General features: G+C 38.1%; 1 long non-coding RNA gene across 1 annotated transcript in view; it reads right to left on the bottom strand.

Moving 5' to 3' along the window:
- Positions 1-19,502, bottom strand: part of LOC311621144 — a 169,600-nt gene that overhangs the window by 144,965 nt on the left and 5,133 nt on the right. Inside the window, exon 2 of the long non-coding RNA XR_014794793.1 lies at positions 15,397-15,481. This is a non-coding gene — a long non-coding RNA (uncharacterized lncRNA). The remainder of the gene's footprint in view (positions 1-15,396; positions 15,482-19,502) is intronic.

Here is a 19,502-nt window from a genome sequence, read left to right as displayed (position 1 = left end):
AGATATGTCATCTAAAAACAAAATGTTCTTTGCCATTTTATGTAAAGTATTAAAAATGTAGTTGTGTGCTCTTATTTATATTTACCATAGTCAGGTTTGGCCAGTATAGGAGTAGGTTCATTTAAAAACAAAACTGCCTTTTCCTCTTAAAATCATATCATTGTAACTTTATCTATAATGAAATTCTTCTGTGAACTATTTTAATGAATTTGGATATTGTGAGTTCCTTGGCTACATTTAAATTTAATTAGTATAGCCAGGCTGGTATGGCTCAGTGGTTGAGCATCGACCTATGAACTAGGAGGTCACTGTTGGATTCCCAGTCAGGGCTCATGCCAGATTTTGGGCTAGATTCCCAATAAGGGGCAGGCAGGAGGAAACTGATTGATGATTCTCATCATTGATGTTTCTATCTCTCCAGCTCATTTCCTCTTTCTGAAATCAATAAAAAAACTTTTTAAAAATGTCTTATATATAAGGAGTAATCTGTCATTCAGAGAGTTTCAGGGACTTAGCTTAAGTCACCTGTCAAACCAGGTCTTGCCACCCACTCCAAATTTCAGCACACTAAGGCTCATGGCATGGGTATCATGTTATTTCAAATAGAGCAAACAACCATTCTGGATCCAACACACATTAAGAAATAACTTTAAAAACCTTCCAAGATAAGAGAAAAAATATTACAATCAAGTAACAATGTTTATAATTTATATATTTCTGGATCACATATTATTTGATTTTATAAATATTAATTGAGCTCTGTGATAGGCAAAACTGACCCCAGTTTACCCTCATACTGTATTCCCTCCCCTTGAAGTGTGGGTGGAACTCAAGAATAGGATGAAATATCGCTGCTGAGATAATTTACATTATATGGCAAAAGTAGATAATCCTGGTTGGGCCTTACCTAATCAGGTGAGCCCTTTAAAAGCAGATAATTCTCTCTGGCTGATTATAGACGAGGAAATCAAAGAAACATGTTCCAGCTAGCTTGGAAGGAAGTAAACATCAGTCCTGTGAACCGTCTAGTGGGGCCACATGGCAAGAAACTGTGGGCAGCCTCTAGGAACTGAGAGCAGTTCTTGGCCAACAGCTAGCAGAAAAATGGAGACATCAGTCCTACAACTTCAAGAAAATTAATTCCGGCAATAATCAGTGAGTCTAGAAGAGGATCGAACTCCAAATGAGAATCAGCCCTGGCTAACATCTTGATTTCAGCTCAGAATCTAACCACACCATGCCTAGACTTCTGACCTTCAGAAACTATGGAATAATAAATCTGTGTTTACACAGCAATAGAAGTTCCTACAACACTGAAGCACAATCTTAAGTGTCAGGATTACAAAAATAAGGTACTGTCCTTTTCTTCAAGATACATACTATCTCTTGGGGAGCAGAGAGCAAGTTAAAGCACTACAATGTAATGACATGAGAGCCGCAAATGAGACATGTAAAAAAGTGGTACAGCAGCCCTAGCCAGTTTGGCTCAGTGGATAGAGCGTCAGCCTGCGGACTGAGGAGTCCCAAGTTCAATACTGGTCAAGGGCACATGCCTGGGTTTCGGGCTCAATCCCCAGTGAGGAGCCAATCAATGATTATCACTCACAATTGATGTTTCTATCTCTCCCTCTTCCTTCCTCTCTTGAACCAGAGACAAACTAGGTCTTACTCGTTGAATAGAAGCAATGGGAGAGGGGTTGAGAGTAAGGAGGGTATTCCATCCTGAATGAGTAGCAGGTGAAGAGGGTTAAAGATGGAAGGGCATGGCATATTTAAAAAATGGCAGGTAGTTTTGTGTGGCTATAGTGAAGGAGAAAGCATGAATGAGATGAGACTGACAAGACTGATTAGGGTCCACCTTGTCAAGGACCTCATGAGATGTGTGACTTTCCCCCTGAAGTGGTCCTTCCCTTGCTTCCTGGCCTCATCCCTCTGGCTCCTGATTCCCATGTGTCTAGGCACCCTATGTTCCTTCCTTCTTACTGCAGGCAGTATGAAGGCTATGTGACCCATGTCTCAGGGTGCTGGTCCTTCTGGGCCATGAGTTGGTAAAGTTCCAAGAGTTTCAAGACCTGCTGAGGTATGAGAGAGGGAATCCATTGGTTCCATTCAGAAAGCAGGGCTGGCCAAGAGACCCTGGAGGTTTGGTCTTTTGGAGCACTTCTTGCCTGAGGATAATGGAGATGTGGAGGGGGGGGGGGGGAGTAAGGACTTCATCCAAACAACACATTTCTGACCTTAGGATTGTTAACAAGTAAACAAAAACCCATTATATTATACTAAGGGTCTTAAAATTAAAGTGTTGGCTGAGGCACCAAAAAAAAAAAATAGATGTTACATCCCATAGGAAGTGCTAGATCACATAGGATTGTTGGAGATTGGAGAAAGGATATTTTTATATTTATGTTTTTATTGATGGGATTAAAAAAAAAAAAAGTGTGTTCTTAGTTCCTACCAAAGTAAAAGATCGGGGTCACCTAATGTCAAGAGAAAGGGACATATCACTTAATATATATCTCTGGGTAGGAAGAACACCGTGGCCCAGTTCCCTTCTGGGAAATCATGTGAAAGATAAACTAGCAAGCCACATGGGGTACAGATTGAAGGGGAGCTGCTACTGCTGTGAGTGTGTCCAGAGGAAGGGTGTGTGTGTGGTGTGTGTGTGTGTGTGTGTGTGTGTTCCTTTAGGGATCAGATCTGGATCAGTCGTGAGCAAGGGCTGGCTGTGGGAAGCCTTAGATGCAGCCAAGCCAATTGGGAGCAGAAGGAAAATACTAGGTTTCTAAGGGCTGAGGAAGTAAGTGGCTGCTCAAATGGAGAGCACATTTGCCTGAATCTAGGGACTTGCAACTGAGACATCACCAGCTGTGAATGCAATCTCCAAAGAACCCGCAAAAGCTCCTTTGAAATGTAGTCCGCTAAATGTTTACCAGGCCCAGAAAGCTGAAGGCCATCTTACCACTTCACCAGACAATACTCCTGCTTCTCCTCACTTCTCCTACTTTCTCCCATCCCAACCCTAGAAGAATGAGAAGCAAAGAGAGAAAGACCTCCCCTCCCGCACCTTCTCACCTGCACATGGCTTCTCACGGGGCTAAGGGTGAGACTTACAATAATTTTAAACCAAGGTCTAAGTTTTTATTATGACTTAGGAATAGATGCAATAACACAATTTGAAGTGACCATTGGACTTTCAATTGCTTGAGAATGCTTAGAGTCCTTACACTACCCGGTTTTAATTTTGTCCTAAACAGAGTAGGAAATTCCCCACTTAGTACATTCTATAGGGATACTGGGAGACATAAATAAAGACGCTATCTGATTGTATTCTATATTTAGAGTACATAGTAATTACATGTGCCTTACCTATAAATATTCAATAAATTTTCTTTATTAATTCTTATTTGAGAGAGTAATGTGGGCATGTGACTAAGAATCCGGGAGATTTTCATCAATTCCTCTGCTGGCAAATCAAAAGGCAGCTACCTAGAAACACAGCATCTAGATTGAAGGTGGTTTGATTACACCACTGTTGATAAGCAGAAGACAATGTTATGTCACTGATTATAGTCATTTTCATATGATATTTGTAGCAGCAGTTACTTTTTCTTTCAAAAATTATATTTGCAAAGATCAATTTGTTTTTATATACACAAGAAGCTCATCATAATATTCTTCTGCTCCCAAATGAAATATTGATATAATCCTTCCTTCTTCTTTTTTTTTTTTCTAAGCTAATGCTTTAAAAAGGAGTGGAATAAACATTGAATTTGGAACTGCATGTTGCTGATCTTAGTTACAGTGCTGCTGTCTTCCAGATGTCTCATCAGAGCATTCTCAGTAACTCTGGCCAGTTTATCACAGGAAGCAGAGATTTGCTCAGGGTTAGGTTGTTTTGTTTGTTTATAATAATCCAGCAACTCGTAGAAGTCTGACAGTAGGATCATAGTAGGGCCGGGCCTCAGGAAGCATTCTGAAGGAACCATAGAAATCGAAGCAGAACCCTTCTCACTGTGCCTCAGCTTCTTTCTTTTCCTCTTCTCTCCAGGCTCACCACCTCCCCTGTTTACTCAGAGGATCTGCTTTCTCAGAACTGCAGCATGTTCTTGCCCATCATTCCTGCTGACCCTTCTGTACGTTAATGGGCTGAGACTTTCAGCTTCTCTATTCTGAAATCCCAAAAGAGGAATTTTGCTTAGCTAGTTTTTACAGCCAGTTACCCAAGTCGTGTATTAGCTAATCAAACGTACAGAGTTACCATTGGGTCAGGTGCCCATCCCTTGCCCAATCAACTATAGGAACCATGATCATTTGGTTATGCAAATCATCAGAGACTAAAAGCATGGTTCGGAATAATCAGTAGCTCTTGCACATCCAAAAAGTTTAAGAGCATGCCATTCTGCCATATTCAAAAGTTCATTTATATCCTATCATGAGTGTAATGAGGACTTGAACTAGGGAAATGGGAGTTAGAAAGAAACATCAGGAGATATTTGGGAGTAAGGTTATCAAAACTTCAAAATACCTTACTCCGAAATATCTCCTGAGGGGGTGAGGGAAGAGTGAGTAGAGAGAAAGCATGGAACCTAGGATGATTCCCAGTCTTCTTTCTGTCTATTGGGTATGTCCTGGTCCTTACTATTTGAGACAGAGAGCATGTGAGGAAGGGAAGGATAATTTTTGGTTGTGTTTTGGTAGATGGGAAAGATGGGACATGGGAAATATGCCATGCTTGTGGAACATCTAAGTAAAGGTTAAAGTTGGAAGTTCAAATCAGAGGTCTGGTTGTGAGGCACAAAATATGGCTGGAACTGCATCCATCTGGCATGTGAGGAGATAAGAAGACTAGGACTGAGCCCTGGGAAATAACAATCTTGACCACATGGGTAGAAGAAGAGCCAGTGAAGGAAATGGGAATGAAAGGAGATAGAACTAGCAGTGGGAAAAGTTCATGCACTTTCTATTATTTGATGCCTTTTGTTTTATATGACCAGTTTCTAATCCCTGGAACCTGTGAATGTTACTTTATATGCAAAAGAGACTTTTCAGATGCAGTTAAGAATCTTGAGATAGAGAAATTATTGTGGATTATCCAGGTAGGTCCTAAATATAATTACAAATGTCCTTATAAGAGGGAAATTTGACTACAGAGAGAAAGCAAGCATGGCTGATGTGGCTCAGTGGTTGAGCATTGACCCATGAACTAGGAAGTCAGAATTCAATTCTCGGTCAGAGCCTATGCCCAGGTTGTGGGCTTGATACTCAGTAGGGGGCATGCAGGAGGCAGCCGACCAATGATTCTTATTATTGATGTTTTTATCCTTCTCACCCTCTCCTTTCCTCTCTCTGAAATCAATAGAAATGTATTTAAAAGAGAGCGAGAAAGAGAGAGACAGCAGGAGATGTGACAATGGAAGTAAAAGGTTGGAGTAATTTATGAAAGGGGTCATGAGCCAAGAAATGCAAGTGGAAAGAAAAACAAAAACAACAATGTTCCTTCAGCCTTCAGAAGGAATAAGTCCTGCCAATATCTTGACTTTAGATTTTTGGCCTACAGAATAGTAAGAAATTAATCTTTTGTTGTTTTTAAGCCATGAAGTCTTAGTAATTTATTACAGCAGCAATAGGGAACTAATACAAATGGTGACTTGACCTTATTGAGAACAATTTTGGCAGGGGGAGGGAAGAAGATATAAACTTAAAATAAAAAAGAAAGAAAGAAAAATGCATTTGAATAGCTCAGACAGTGTGGCTCAGTTGGTTGAGCCAGGAGCACATACAAGAAGCAACAAATGAATGCATAAATGGGTAGAATAATTTATGAATGTTTCTCTCTTTATCTCTCTCTCAAATCAATAAATAAAAAGTTTCTTTAAAAAAAGGGGGTGGGGGGGCGCGAAGCCGGTTTGGCTCAATGGAAGAGCGTAGGCTTGGGGACTGAAAAGTTCCAGGCATGATTCTGGTCAAGGGCATGTACCTTGGTTGCAGGCATATCCCCAGTAGGGGGTGTGCAAGAGGCAGCTGATCGATGACTCTCTCATAGATGTTTCTAACTCTCTATCTTTCTCCCTTCCTCTCTGTACAAAATCAATAAAATATATTTTTTAAAAATTAATTAATTAATTAATTAATTAATTAATTTAAAAAGGGGGTGGGACTACCAATGTCAATCTACCTCTTGCCGAAGCCGGTTTGGCTCAGTGGTAGAGCGTCGGTCTGCGGACTGAAAGGTCCTAGGTTCGATTCTGGTCAGGGGCATGTACGTTGGTTGCGGGCACATCCCTGGTAGGGGGTGTGCAAGAGGCAGCTGGTCGATGTTTCTCTCTCATTGACGTTTCTTGCTCTCTATCTCTCTCCCTTCCTCTCTGTAAAAAAATCAATAAAATATATATTTTTTTTAAAAATCTACCTCTTAATTCTAAAGTCTAGAAGGGCACAAAGCTTTCGGAAAGGGCAAGTATTAAAATAATGGATTAAAATACAAAAGATGGAGAAGAACATTTCATAGGTAAAGTGCTAGCCAATAAATTAGACACAATTAAGAAGAATCCAGTTATAAGGCCACAGTGTCAAAGATGTCCCTTCCTCATGCCAAATGTTATATTTAAACTATTCTTGATGGAAAGCTTCCTACTTTCAGAAAGAAGGTAGGCTTACTATTAATTGGAACTTTTCTTAATGAATCAGAAGCACCAATAAATAGAAAGGATGCAAGTTAAAAACAAGTTCAGCCTATGGCCTCATTGTGCTACTCACAATACACCAAATATGACCCAACTCCCTTTAGAAGTCCTGATGGCCTTACTGTAGCATTGTACAAATGACCCCAGCAATGACCCTGAGTCCTCCAAATACCGCCAACCCATGGCCTGCCCACTAAGGCAATAGAAAGGGAAACAAACTGTAGAAGACACTTCCCTCAAAATTGGGTTAAAGCACAATTGCATCAGGGGACTAGTTTCACTATCAGCTGGGAAGCTCCTTTCTTCAGGACAATTTATTCCTTGATCAGGTAAGGACGACCACGTATGTTCTTCCTCAGGAATTTAATGCTTAGAAGAGAAAATGGGCTTCTCTTCATAACCTGAGAAATAAAGGAAGCATTAGGAGTTAGGAAAGAACTGCCAGTAATAAGGGAAGCATTGGAAGCTGGGAAAGAACTAAGTTTTAGGATTGAACTCCACCTGCCCCTAAATTTTCTTTGTAAAGTTATCCTGAAAGTTAGGCTAGAGTCACTCCTTTAAAGTTGGAGGAGATAGAGACTTTCAGAAACCACATTCTGATTGTGGGATTTATTTCCATTGTGATTGCTAACTTCTAGTATCAGCCTTTGGTTCTGCATGACAGCTCTCTTCTTCCAAACCAGCAAGATTCCTGAATTTGGCAAGGATCCTGCTCTGTGAAGCATTTTCAAGTTAGAGTTTTTAGCAATGTCACATTTCTCTAAGCCAGCAATAAAGAAAAGGTTGTTGAGGCAAACGAAGGATGGCACTGAGTTCTGACCTAACAAAACAACCTCCCAGCCAGCAGGTGCAGGCCAACACATTCAGAGTGATCAAGCCCTTTGAGTTATAAAATTTTTTTTTAATATTTATTTACCTTACCAAATAGCTTTAATAGATAAAACATAATTTAGTTATTTCAATTTTGCTATATTCATTTAAAGTCATGTTTTCTATTTGTATATGTGTGACTATGACGTGAATACAATGTTGCATTTCTTGACATGTTTTATAACCTCTACACAAAATGGAACCAAAGGATTCCTTCAAAAGAGATAAAGGACACTGCTGTCATTCTAAGTAAATTTTCCAGGAGGAGAAAGAGTGGAATAAATGATTATAAATGATTAGGAAGAAGCATCATTTGCCAATGGTGCAGAGCCTATAATTATGTGTAATTCCCTACTTAGACGTTTTAGTTATGCTGAACATTGAAAAAATCTAAATGATGGGGAGGAGAAAAGAAAAAGGGAGAGATTTAAGCATTCAATGTAAGGCATTCATTTAAAAATGAAGCCGTCACCTCACCACACAGGACAGTTAAGAGTTTGATAGTCCCACTGGCATCCTATTGTCAAATCATTTTTTTTTAAATCATGGATTTGGGATCCTTATAAATTTTTCTTATTATTTTGAAGTCAAGAATAGTTCCTCCTGCTCACAAAACATGATCACTTTTTGCTGATATTTTTTAATGCTCTGACTGGTTTTGCATATCTGGAAAAGATAAATCTTCGACCTTGGAAATAAATCTTCTTTTTCCTCCCTGCCAAATCCATAATATGATCCTTTCCTAGCACTGACAGCACCATCAGATACACAGACGTGCCTTGCTTGGTTAAAAGTGTGTTGAGATTTTTAGCATGAACAAGAAGGTATTGATAGTTAGGGACCCACACTAAGACATGTTCTGCACACGTTACAAATTCTGTTTGGTTCTGTCCTAGAGGTGTCCCATGAAGTCCAGTTTGACTCTGGGACTCATTCAAAGTTAATATTCTCCCAAATCGGTTGTTCTAGGGAGGGGAGAGAAGAGACCTTTAGGACCTAGAATATAGCAGGAAATCTGAAGATATCAGCCTAGATGGGTACAGGGCCTGCCTCTTCAGATTCCTAGGGTCTTCTCCACCCCACACTGGAGATGATTTTACACAAGAATTGGTGCTCTGGAGAGGAGAGGCAAATCTGAAGAAAAGCAATCCATAGAATCACTCAGAGGCATCAGAAAATGAAGTTTGAAATTCTATTGGGTCGGCAGCTAAGTAATTGCGGATTTTTTAAAGAAAATCAAAGACAATTTTTTCATGGAACTAAATAACTTTATTCTGTAATGTATTGCCCATTTTGATCAATGACCTTTTGCCATCTTTCAGGCAGCATCATAATCCCACGTTCAAAAAACTTCTGGTTTTAATTAGCAAAAAACTGAATCAGGTACGATTTGACATCATCATCATTATTGAAATTTTTACCATTCAAGGAGTTTTGTAAAGATCGAAACAAAAAGTAATCAGATGGTGCAAGGTCAGGACTATATGGTGGATGTGGCAAAACATCCCAACCAAGCTCCATTAATTTTTGCCGAGTGACCAAAGATGTGTGTGGCCTTGCATTGTCATGATGGAATACAACACCTTTTCGATTTGTCAATTCAGGCCCCTTTTCTTCAACTGCATTGTTTAATTTCGTTAGTTGTTCAATGTAGACATCAGAATTGATCGTTCGGTTGGGTGGTAAGAGTTCAAAGTAGACAATTCCTTTGTAATCCCACCAAACTGATAACAAAACCTTCTTTTGATGAATATCAGCTTTTGATGTTGTTTGAGTTGGTTCACCTGGCCTGCTCCACGATCTTTTCCGCTTGATATTGTTGTAAACAACCCATTTTTCATCGCCAGTTATCAGTCGTTTTAAAAATGGATCATTTTCATTACGTTTCTTTAGCAAATTGCAGCTGCTAATGCGTTGCGTTAACTGTGATTCTTTCTGTTTGTGAGGAACCAATGTATCGAGTTTTTGAACATAGCTAAGTTGTTTTAAGTGATTTTCAATGCATGTATGTGATACATGAAGCTTCTCTGCAATCTCACGTGTTGTACTGTGACAGTCTGAATTGATTATTGCTTTGATTAGGGCGTCATCAACTTCAACTGGACGACCAGAGCGTTTTTCATCTTTGAGTGAAAAATCACCAGAACGAAATTTGGCAAACCAATTTTGACACTGCCGTTCTTTTAAGGCTTCGTCACCATAAACAGCACATAACTTTTTATGAGCTTGCGATGCGTTTTCCCTTTGCGGAAATAAAAAAGCAAAATATGACGAAAATGTTCCTTTTGATTTTCCATTTTTCAACGAACGCCAAACGAAAACTACAAAACAGATCAAAAAACTTTTTTTACTGATTAACAGCTGAATAGCCAACTATCAAATAACAAAATGTGTTTTACATTTGTACTACGTCTGCAAACTAAAAATTCAACTGAAGCCATATATGTGTGAAACCCGCAATTACTTAGCTGCCGACCCAATACAACAGCTCTGATTTTTTTTCTTTGTTCCCTCTCATCATTTATAAGTAAAATGTAAAACAACAGAAAGGAAATAACAAACTACAGAATTATATAGGATTTTCTATTCCTCACCACCCTTCCCCAAATTTTATTCTTTTAGTAATCCCAAGGTATAAACCTCATGATATAAATACTGTAATTCTTTCAGTATTACAGGAGTGGGAAGAAGTAGGTTTACAGTTGTAATGCAAATAAATAATACAGTAATTACTAAGTAATAATACAAGAATAAATGTGTTTTATATACTCACAACTATAAACCAACTTTTGCCAACCCCTGTATTATCCTTATATTTGATGCCAGAACAGTGAGTCTCAGAAAGGGGAAATGACCTCCATGAGGTCATGCAATGAGTCAAAGACAGCCCAAAGAATAATACCCAGTTTTTCTCTCTTCGACCCAGAATATTTACCCTGTTGGCTTTAAACATCTCTTTCCTCCTCCCTTTGGTGGTTCTCTTTTGAACTTGATCATTCACCAACTGTGGAGTTAAGATGGGTCCATGTTCAGAGTTGTAGAACTGTTGTGTAAAGCTCCCCCAAAGGGCCCGTTTCCATTGCTTACCTGCACAGCCAGTGTTTCAACTTGTGATAGAAATCCCTTGGAGGCATGTACTGGGATTCCCCCCACCCCAGACTGCTGTAATTAACTCAGCTAACAACTGTGATTGTACACAGTTCGTTGTAGTCATTGTTCACTGACAGGCACAGATAAGAGCCACATCTCAGCAAGTGGTGTTCTAAATGGTGTTCCCTGCATGGTTAAACTCATGTTAGGCACTTGTCAAGGACGCTGTTCGCAAACTGCTAGCAGTAGGCAGTGTCATTGCAACACCTTCCAAAACCCACAAAGGAGGCCATAACAGATCCCCAGCAGGCATATTGTCATCCACTAAACAGTTTCTATTTTAACTTTTCCCAGCATCTGGAGGGCCTTCTTATGGAAAACGTAGGTGTGGCTTTGCCTGATTTAGAGGAAAGGCCATCTTGGTCTTCCTGATCCTTAAGACTTCCATGGTTTCAAATCTTCCCCACAAGAATGCTTGTAAGCGGAAGTTATAATGTGTGGTACATTCACCCTATGTTTTTCAGACATGGCGGTCTTATTAGAAGTTTATGGACACCTGTCTATGAGAACTGAGCCAAGAGGCAGCGTGGATATGATGAGATGGAAGGTATTGCCCTGGAAGTCAATCCAAGTTGTTCACACCAAAGGAAATGTTTCAAGGGAAGCTATCTGAGCAAAGAGGTAAAAACTAAGTCATTCAAACAGGCCATAAATAACTGCTTCATCTCCCACAAGGGAAGGTCTGATTCCAAAGAACTCACAAAATGGTGAAATAGCATTTCTTTTTCATCAATCCTTTATTCACAATATACATTCTTTTGTTAAATGTTAAGAGTCTCAAACCTTTGTTGACAAGGAATTAAATAGCTACAATTTGGCTGCTCCATGTTATTTCAAACAATAGTTTTTGCATTGATTCTAAATAACAACAACAAAAAACACCTCATGTCTTTCTGTGGTCTAAAATACTATACTGCATATATCTCATGCTTTCTCAGCTCTCTAGCTCCTATTTTATGAGTCTACTTCTACATTTTCTCAAATCTGCCTCCTTGTTTCAGTGCTCACTGCTGTTGTCACAGTTTAGGGCTTCATCATCTCTTGCCTACACACTGAAAAAGCCTAGCCTCCTCACTGGTATCCCTGCTCACCTACCTTATCATCACCTCCAATTATCCTTCCAAATCACTGCCTCATCAGACCACTCACAAACCATCATGGCTCTCTATTGCCTATACTAATGAAAACCAAACTCTTGAATTTAGCCTGGCAGTAGAAGCCTTGCATCTAGCCCCCATCTACTGCACCCTTCATGTATCCTAAACTCCATCTATTCCAGATAACTTCCCCTTGCATGAAAGCACCATCATGCCTACATGTTGTCTACAAAAATCATCCTTTTTTACTCAACTCAAATACTCAAATACCATTTCCTCTAGAAAATTAATCACTCTTCCAACTTCATACAGCACTATATATATATAACCTAATAAAAGAGAAACATGCAAATTAACCATCACTCTGCTACACCCATAGTCAATCAGAGTGAGTATGCAAGTTAACACAACAAAGATGGAGGTAAATTTGCATATGCAGGCACACAATGGCATGAAGCCTGCTATGAAGGGAAGGGGCAGTGGAGGGAGCTACTGGAGTGGTGCTCCAGACAGAAGTGGGGACTTGCTGGCTCCTGGTTGGATGGGGAGCGGGGACATGTTGGCTCCTAGTAGGAGCAGGAATGTGCCAGCTCCCAGGAGGTCCCGGGCAGCTGGGAGTGAAGCCAGGGGAAGGAAGGCCTATTCTTGCATGAATATTGTGCAACAGGTCTCATATATATATATATATTAGATATAATTTATATGCAATTCACCCCTTTAAAATGTACATTTTTTAGAATAGTCACAGAGTTGTGCAACTATCACCACAATTTTAAAATATTTTAATCATCCCAAAAAGAAACACTATACCTATTAACAGTCTCTCCTCAGCTTCCTCTTCCCACCCCACCTCCCAAACCCTAGGAAACCACTAATCTTTTCTCTAGCACTATATAATTACCTTTTCAAGATATTGCATATAAATGGAATCATATAATATGTGGTTCTTTGTAACTGGCTTCTTTCACTTAGCATAGCTTTTTCAAAGTTCATCCATGTTGTAGCAGGTATCAGTGCCAGATTCCATTTCATTGTTGAGTAACAGTCCATTGTCTGATTATACCACATTTTATTTATGCATTTATTATTTGATCAATATTTAGGTTGTTTTAGCTCCTTAGTATTCATGAATAATGCCTCATATAAACTTTGAATATCATTTAATATGTATAGCTTAGTATTATAGGGTTTTTGTTTGTTTGGTCTGTGTTTGTTTTAACACTTGATTATAACCTCTTTATAAACAGAAACCATCATTTTTCACCCTGTAACCTCCACATAACAAGTATTCAATAAGTATTTTACAGATGGATGAATGAATGGACAGGTACTATTATAGGCTCTTATTGTATCAATTATCAGAGTGGACCCAGTAAATTTACCTAATAAATTACAAAATTCAAACACTGGTCATTCTTAAATAAACTTTAATCTCAGCACTAGTTTCTGGATCTGCACGCAAGGATACTACAGTTGATTATTTCATGGAGGCAGCTCCTTGGTAATAATAATTGTGAACTGAGTGGACAAAAGCTCCAAAACACCAAACTTTTTCTCCTAGATTAAATAGTATCTTGTTATTTTTCTTGGCTTGACTGAGGTTATTATTCTAGTCTAGAGTGATGATTCCCAAGCCTGGCTGAGCATCAGAATCTCTCATGGAGTTTTTTCAAGATACTAATTATCCAGGTTCCACCTCCCAGATTGTGATTTTGTATCTTGGGTAAACGGCCAGGTATTCACATGTTCTAAAAGCTATAAAGGTGCATCTGATGCATAGCCAGGTTCAAGAATTTCTATTCCAAAAGTTTCCCTGAGGTTAAAATAATTAATTTTATAGAGCATGTATGAGCACTTTACTCCTGGAGAGTATTTTACGTATCCTTGGATCATGCCCATTAATATTACCTAACATATATAAAGCACTTTTTGTTTGGAAAGAATTTTGTAGTCATCTTTTATTATCTAGGCATGCATGCTGGGTGACCTTGTACCAATCACATAATCCCTTCATGTCTCAAATTTCCTCAAATGTGAACTGTAGGTAATAATTCTGACCCATCCTCAAGAGGTATTGTGGAGATTAATTGGAGGACTGACTGTAAAGTACACAAAAATATTTACATGCATGCTTATTAGACAGGTATGAAGTCCTACTCACTGCCTTTTAAAATGAAACAAATACCAAAATAAACTATTAAACAAGCCTTCCCACAACTTCATTGTCACCTGAAAGATGCTTTCCCAGCTCCAAAGTACAGCAATTACCCCTCTGCACCAAGACTAATAAACAGACATAATCTGCAGTCACAAAGAAAACAGAGCTAATGGATGGCAGCAAATAAATATATGAAGCAGTCCTGAAATGGAGTTTGACCTCATTTATCACTCACAGTGCAATTAGATATTATATCTATAAATACTTTTCTGAAAAATATTCTTTTTTTAATATTCTTGTAAAACATTTGTGCATGTTCACCCAAGTCTTTAAGGTAATGCTACATACTCATTGTTTATATTAAGCCTGAAGTTCTTTTTTAGTTTGCTGACAGTATTTACATGGCTATTAACCTCTTCTCATCTCCCCCACATGGCTGAAAGTATATATGGTCAAAGTAAGACCTTGAGACCTATCTCAGGTTGGGATGCATGAGAATGGAAATGCAGAAGAAGAGCCCCAACCTTGGAAACAGAGACAGGTCTTGTATGAATGATGACCCTCAACCAAGGTCTCATTGACATTATATTTTCAACTTCTTGGAAACAAAAGTCAGAAAACAGACTTGGATTTTTCCTTTCTTCCATTTTGCTTAGAAAGGACCACAGAATTTCAAGGGCCGGGACAATTACATATTCCAACTCATTTACAATGGAATGATTTCTGGGACTCTGAAGGACAATTAATGCCCTCGCCCCCACCATAGCTGATTTGAGCCACACATTCTAAGCAAGCATGATCTTTCTGGGCAACTTGACCTTGATCATACTCTTTCCCCTTTGTGCTTCAAAGGGTTTGAGTTGTATTCCCAAGGGCAGCTGTTTGCTTTGGTTAACCTCAGGATCTGCTAACAATTAAATGCTATTAAACAAATATGTATTGAGTATATACATATATAAATAATACTGTAGTGCTAATTGTGGAGGCTACCAAGAATTCCTTGAGATGCTCACAGGATTGCTATAACTCAATAATCTTGGGTCCTTGAGTCAGGTGAAGACCAACAACCTCCTCACAGGGACTCCTAAGGTTTGGCCAGTGGACAGGCAGGTTCCATGGGGACTCCTAGACTGGCCTTCAGCAGAAATCAACCTGAAATGTATTTAACTTCTCAATGTTTTTCTACCTGCAATATCCTGTTAGACCTCCACCAGAATTCAGAAGCTCCTCCGAAAAGAGCCTCAATGCAGGGAGCCTCATTGGTTGGGAAAATGACTTATTATGCACAGTTATTGTTTTTTTAAAATAAGATTAATTTCAGCATGTTTTAACCTTAATAATCTTTGAGAGTCACAGCATTTTTGCTGAACATCTAAAGGGAGAAAGAGCCGCATTGGCTTCATTTCAATAGTAAGAAAAAATTAATGGTAATACATACCTTCAATGGATTCACTTAGGTATTCCAAACATTTTTCTCCATCAATATGAAATATCCCCAGAAGTATGCATTATGAATTTTTCTTCTGTGGAGAGATGCAAGGGGTTACGGTAAGTTGTATGATTTCCTCTGAGTCTCATTAAAAAAAAAATTTTGTTGTTGTTGTTGTTGTTATTAATCCTCACCCAAAGATATGTTTTCCATTGATTTTTAGAGAAAGTAGGAGGGAAGGAGAGAGACAGAGAGAAACATTAGTTGGCTTCTGCCTGAGCCCCTATCAGGATGGGATCAAGCCTTCAACTGAGGTATGTGCCCTTGACTGGAATCAAACCCTGGACCCTTCAGTCTGCGGGCCAACACTCAATCCACTGAGCTAAACCAACTAGGGCCTCTGAGTCTTTCAAAGTCCTGTTTTCTCTAAATTTCAAGGTAAGCATCCCTGCTCTGCAGATCTAAAAGCCAAGACATCATGAATTAGTTCCATTGCTTTCCTCTGTGAAACATAGGCCGCCACATTTCAACCCATGTTCTCCTTGAAATCAGATGGCATTGTAAGGGAGAGAGGAAATCAGGTATAATTTTCTGGTCTAGTGCTTGTTTTACATATTTTTCACAGGGCATCTTAAGAATCTTAGATGAAATTTAAGCATCCTTACATGTTAACTACTCCCTTTTAAAATTAAAAGGGGGAAAAAACACCCAATGAAGAAACATTCAACTATTTGCTCTTGGATCTTTGTGATTTGGGACATAAAATATAATCTGGGCAAAGTCAAACAAGATACTGGAGGCTTGAGAGACAAGGAGAATGCTTTGTATTGAATTTAGGATTTTGAAATGCCTCACTTTGGTAGTTTCCCATTTATCTTCATGCAGAAGATAGACAGTGGCCTATTTTTTTTTTTTTGTGGTAGATATTTTATTTTTTTCTCTAGAGGAAGATTTCTCTGACTGATCTTGAATAGGGGAAAAAAAACAAAACAAAAAAAACTCTTCTACAAAACCAGAGAAGTGCCCTATTTAATAGAATTTTCACTATTTTAATTTTTATGTCACCTAAGTATCTACATACCTCCTTAAAGCACCTCTTTATTTTTTATAGAAAACTTTAAATAAAGTTATTTGTTTTCTTTCTAAATATTATTTGGCATGTCAACAATAATACTTCTCTCACTTATATTTAAGTCCTAATGATTAACACTAAAAATACTACTTTGTAGTCTGTACTTGGGGAGAAAAAGATATTTCTTATTGGGCAAAATTCAAACTGAGATGGAGACATCATAGGTCACTTAGATAAATGCATTAGGTTTCATGATAAGGGGAAAGGATTAGGAAATGAATTGACTAAGATTCTGGTTTAGTGGAAAGACTAATCTAAGACCAGAGTATATTAAAAATGCTTACATTGTTAAAATGTCCATTTTTAACTACCCAAAGCAATCTACATATTCAGTTGAATTCCTGTCAAAATACCAATGGCATTTTTTACAAAAGTAGAGTAAATAATCCTAAAATTTATCTGGAACTTCAAAAGACCCGAGATAACCACAGCAATCTTGAGAAAGGAGAACAAAGTTGGAGGTATCACACTACCTGATACCCACCTGTACTATAAAGCTATAGTAACAGAAATAGCATGGTACTGGCATAAAAACAGACATATAGATCATTTGAACAGAATGGAGAACCCAGAAATAAATCCACACCTATATGGCCAATCAATCTATGACATATGTGGCAAGAATACACATGGGGTTAAAACAGTCTCTTCAATAGGTGGTGTTAGTAAAACTGGACAGACATATGCAAAATAATGAAACTGGATCATTTTCTTATACCATATACAAGAATAAACTCAAAATGGACTAAATATTTAAATGTAAGACCCCAAACCATAAAACTCCTAAGAAAACATAGGCAGTCAACTCTTTGACATTATCCTTATTACTTTTTTTTTTTTTTATATATATACATCTCCTCAGGCAAGGGAAACAAAAGAAATAAACAAATGGGACTACATCTAAAGAGTTTTTGCATAGGGAAGAAAACCATCAACAAAACAAAAAGACAACCTGCTGAATAGGAGAAGATATTCGCCAATGATACATCTGATAATGGGTTAATATAAAAAATACATAAAGAATTCATACATCTTGACTTCAAAGAAAGCCAATTTAAAAAAAGGGCAAATGGCCTGCATAAACATTTCTCCAAAGAGCACATACACATGGCCAATAGATATACGAAAAGTTGCTCAACATCACTAGTCATCCGGGAAATGCAAATGAAAGTCACAATGAGATACCACCTTACACCTGTCAGAATGACTATCATCAATAAATCAACAAACAACAAGTGTTGGTGAGGAGGTAAAGAAAAGGGAATGCTATCTCACTGTTCAAATTGAAGTCACTATGGAAGACAATATAGATCTTCCTCAAAAAATTCACAACAAAACTACCATATGACCTATTAATCCCACTTTGGGTCACTTACCCAAAGAAATTCAAAACATTAATTTGAAAAGATATATGCCTCTGCCCCCATGCTCACTGAAACATTTTTTACAATAGCCAAGATATGGAAACAACCTAAGTGTCCATCAATAGATGAATAGATAAAGATGTGTTACATGTACACAATGGAATATTACTCAGACATGAAAAGGATAAAATATTGCCATTTGCGACATTATGGATGGACCTAGAGAGTATTATATTAAGTGAAATAAGTCAGACAAATAAAGACAAATGATTTTACTTATATGTGGAATCTAAAAAACAAAATAAAAAAATAAAGCAGAAACTCATAGATACAGAGAACAAATTGACGGATTCCAGATGGGCAGGGAAGGGTGAAAAAGAAGGGATTAAGATGTACAAATTATAAAAATAGTCATGAGGATATAAAGTACAGCAGAGGGAATATAACTTGTATAGTGTCAGATGGGTACTAAACTTAGGGTGATCACTTCATAAGTTACATAAATGTCTAATCACTCACTATATTGTACACCTAAAACTAATATAATATTGTATGCCAATGATAATTAAAACCTAAAAATTTTAATGCTCACAAATCTAAAATTATCAAAATGCAGATATTTATTGTTAATTGCATAGAAGAAACAGGGGAAGGCACCCTTTGTCTTTCTTTTTGACCTGGAGCTGACAACTTTAGACATAAAATAATTCCCATGTTAAGAATTTTAACTTTATTTCTCGTTAACTTTTTATTTCTAGAAAAATACTGAGCTAGGGTGAGGGGCATTTATTAGATGGGCATCCTGAATACACTGTCCAGAATCTGCTTTTATTCTTCTCATAAGTATCCATGAGGAAGTCAAGAGTCTCCTTCAAATCCCACACCTATCAGTTATTAGCTACAAGATTGTGGGCAATTCTGAATATCTAAGTTTTTTTTCATTCACTTAAGAAGCGATAATAATATGTATCTCGTTGGAATGCTCTGAATGTTAGGAAAACGAATGTACGGTGAAACACCTAGAGACTATGCATAACCCTTGGTACATGTTAGATTAATGAGTGAATGGGAGAAGTCTGAGATGAGTCCAATACCCATTGCCCACAGGTTAAAATCTGTGTATTTAGCTGGTTATCCAGGATCCTAGAAACTCTGCTCCTTTCTACTGTCCATGTCTTTTTCCACAATTGCTCTGCTGTAGTCAAACATTTTCAAATATATTTAATTTGCCCACCTTTATGTCTCTGCCACCACCTTCAGCTTCCATTTGCCAAAATTCTATTCATCTCTCCAGGGCCTCAAATTCCATTATCTCCTGGAATCTTAGGGAATCCTATGTTTTCCTCCTCTAAACCCTGGTCCTTTCTATCTACAACACTCCTGAAGATATATCCCACTAACTGCCTCAACAGACTGAAACCTACTGCAAAGCAGAGGCCAAATAGATAGAACCATGTCTGTGCATTACAGAACACGGTGCCTTGCCAACAGTAGGTGCTGAATAGACTCCTGATTGAATGAATGCACAATTTCTCACCCTGCCCCAGTTGTGCTCTTGGACAAAACACTTTGCCTCTTTCCATCTCAGTTGACTCAGTTGTGAACAGAGGACAACAGCA

The sequence above is a fragment of the Pipistrellus hanaki genome, assembly GCF_964339955.1.
Source record: "Pipistrellus hanaki genome assembly, chromosome: 4".
In the NCBI taxonomy this organism is placed as follows: Eukaryota; Metazoa; Chordata; class Mammalia; order Chiroptera; family Vespertilionidae; genus Pipistrellus; species Pipistrellus hanaki.
The sequence above is the reverse complement of the archived record's forward strand: the minus strand, read 5'-3'. Positions and strand labels throughout refer to the sequence as shown.